Here is a 3,669-nt window from a genome sequence, read left to right as displayed (position 1 = left end):
CAGACAGTCAGATAGAGGAATTCAGAATACCTGACACTACAGAGCCGCCACCATATCTATGCTTGCCGACCTTGACTGCTTACATTCAAATAGCTACGGAAGAGAAATATAAATTTCTATTATAGTTAAATCACTGCTTCTTTGGCCTTTGTAGCTAAATCAGTATCACATCCAATATCTGCTTTTATATCTAATTTAGAACATTTAACAAAATAATAGAGTGTCTGAGCCCAGACACTCTAACAAATACTGCACACCAACCAAAATGATCTTGCCTCCTTTCTTTCTCGTTTTCTCACTATAGGTCGGATATAGTGGGAAAAGAGTTAAGAATTACCCACCCTGTATCAGAGTAAACAGAAGGTCCAGGCTGAATGGTCCAAGTATAAACAAGATAAAAGGAAGCATCTTGACTCCCGGCAAACAACAGAAAACACAAAAACACCATGGAGAAAAACAAGTAATGCAATCTAGGAGAAAACATAAATCAAGAAACAAAAGGGATTTACTCACAATTACTTGATGTTATATATAGAACACGATTATGATAAACAAAAATGTATAATTAGAAAATAAAATAACAGGATATGATAGAAGTAGGACTTTCAAACGTAAGACAAATTGAGGAACAAAATAGCGTATTAAAGGTTTAATAAATAACTTAAGAAAAAGCAAAATAGTTTTGAAAATAGAATTACTAACATAAAAATAGTGTTTGACATAATGATAACTACATATGAAAAAACAATACTAAAGCAATTTGAGTAACACTAATATAAATGAGAAAATAAAAACCAATCCAACATAAAGATATTTTGTATCCCTAGATTAGAGAACCGACCTAAGGAAAAGAAGATGTATTGAGAGATACAACACAAGAAAATTTCCTTGATATAAAGAGGACACTGAATATGCTGATTGAAAAGTGTACTGTGCTTTAGAAAAATGTGATAGAGAATTTTCAACACTGAGCTATATCCTAGTTAGGCTGTTGAACTACAAGTATACTAATGAATGTTTCAGACATCCAAGGAATAAAGGTAGGTTCCTGAGACAGAATGAAGAAAATCACTGTGGCCTCAGACTTTCCCAGACTAATGTACAAGGCTCCATTCAAAACAATCGAGCAAAGTTCCAATGGAAAGAACATGTAACACCAAGAAATTCTGCCAATCCAGGATGTTACTCAAAAATAAGGGAAACAGGCAGACATTCTTAAAGACAAGGAAACCAAGGACTACAATACCCATAAACAGCTATGAAAGAACTACCAGACATTCAAACTCAGACAATTCAGAGATGAATTGAAAAGGAGGAAGCCAAGGAAAGAATGTAGTAAAAGGTGAAAGCTACATGGGAATTACGTCAAATTAAAGTTACACTACAGAATGTGAATGCTATCTACTTGAATAATGCAAAATTAATAATATATATATCAGGATGTGGGGATAGTGAGGTGAGAGAAAGTGAGAGAATGCTAATGCCCTCTTCTTTCAGAGCTGGGATGCAGTCTATATTATTTTAGATTCAAACACCTGTTTGTTTTTTATAATAATTCTAACTCCTTAAAGTTTTCCCTAACTCTTTTATTGAACATAAAGTGACCTTTTAGTAACCAATATTGCAATAGTAAAGAATCACTTTTTGAAGTTTGACATTTTCTTTAATTTTCTTCCTGTTACCTTTAAGTAAAATTAAATTCAATAATTGTTATTATAATTGCATCTATAATATAATCCCATTTACATAAAAATTACATACCTATCCATACATGTGGTAATCTATAATATGTCTTTATGGTGGTACTAATAGGAATATTGAGTGCTATTTTTTAACCTGTATTTTTTTCTGTGCTTTACAAAAATTACAGTAACAAAAGAAAGAAACTGGTAGGTGAAGAAAAAAGATTATTGTGCCAGGGCAATTTATTGAATGGTAACATGTGCTTCTTTTACTATTTTTCCTTTTCCCCTCATTTGAAGCCCAATAGTCTGCTTTGTTATTCCTTGTCTACAGCATTTTTGCTAGATACAGCAACTGAAGTCAATTTTAATTTTATAAAAACATCAATCCACTGAAAAATTAACATTAAATGTCTTATTGTGAGTGAGGAAAGGAAAAAGATCTGGAGGGCAAGGAATAATGGGATTGAAATTCACTCAGGTTGGGAATGGAAGAAAAGACTCTGGGTCCTGTGTTTTCCATGTAGCACCTCAGAAGGGACGTAAGACCCCCACTGGCACAGGCATCACAGGCTGTGTAAAATTTCTCACACCTTGAGGTTGGGAACATCAGAGAATTTTAAAACAAAGTTCAAATTAATATTGATTTTTTCGAAATAAAGAATAAATTGTATTTTAAAAATAACAAAAAGCATTCTTGTAAGTTTTAATTCCATAAGTGAGTCTCTTAAGTCACTTGTATTACTAAGAACATAATGTATTAGCCAGTGAAAATGTTGGTAGTAATTGGTTATTCTCATGACCCTAGTTCTACCCACTATCACTGAAGGAAAGTGTGACTCTTAGAAGATGGAACATGAGATCAAAAAGACATTCTGGGGAGAAAGGGGGCCCGGATCACAGTGTGTTGTCCAAGACAGGAGGAGGAAACAGCTCTGGAACAAGGCAACCTGGATACCTGAAGAAAGTATCAGGAAGGGAAAGAAAGATTCAACAAAATGGAAGAAGGCAGGAAAACCAAAAACCGATTTCCCATGTATTCATTTCTGAGTAGGTCCTGGTAGGAAGATGAGTTTTTTCAAACCAAGAGGTTGTCCGTCCACACTGGGACCTCATGGTGAGTCAAAGTATTGGAACAGCTGGCACAAAATAGGAGCTGTGCGGGTTGAGAAATAAATGGGGAAGTGAATGATTGGAAATTCCATAATCCATAAGAGTGTAAGGTACTATGAAATGGGATCTGGATAGTCCTATTTGGCCAGCCGATGATTTGACATACTCGTATGTCAATCATAAGAAAGCAACAACTGCTTATAAAAATACCCAAATGCTAATGGCCTCCATAGCATCTCTGTTTTAGAAACCACCCTAGAAGTCATTCACTCAAGGCAGGACATGTGGGTCAGAATTAAGGGCCCTGGCTCAGGTCTGTCTCTCTCTCCTTGATGGCCCAGAAATATCGCACCCACTTTCTACCAGTGGGCAATGGAGAGCCTGTGTCTGACAGACTCTTTAGGATCTCACACAGGTCAAAAGAGGGCAGCACACCAGTCAGTTTCATTCCATTGTCAAATTCCTGGCAATATTTTAGGCTTTTAAGGTCATTTTAAAAACGGCATTGTTTCTTCTTCTGATAATGTTACCCCACAAAGTCATTCTAGTTTATCACTCCTGGTCGTAAGTTCCAGCATTTTACACACTTTTTAGCTTATGGGAATATACAAAAGACAAAGCAGTTTGCAGTTCAGCACTGGAGAAAAGGAGCTTTTTAAAAGAAAATATTATTCTTAGGTCCAATTTTCCCATCACGCTTAGAATTCCCTTTGAATTCAGTGAAAGCTCTCTGTGGAGTTGCCTAAACATAGAGCTGTGCCAGCACCTAATGTGCCTGCTTACCTTGGGAGCCATTCCTCAGTCCCAAGGGGTGCAGGGAGATAGAGTGAATGTTTATAAAACACAGACTCACAGACAGTCATTTGCAAATGCA

This window comes from Rhinolophus hipposideros, assembly GCF_964194185.1.
Source record: "Rhinolophus hipposideros genome assembly, chromosome: 1".
Taxonomy (NCBI): domain Eukaryota; kingdom Metazoa; phylum Chordata; class Mammalia; order Chiroptera; family Rhinolophidae; genus Rhinolophus; species Rhinolophus hipposideros.
This window is presented reverse-complemented; position numbering follows the sequence as displayed.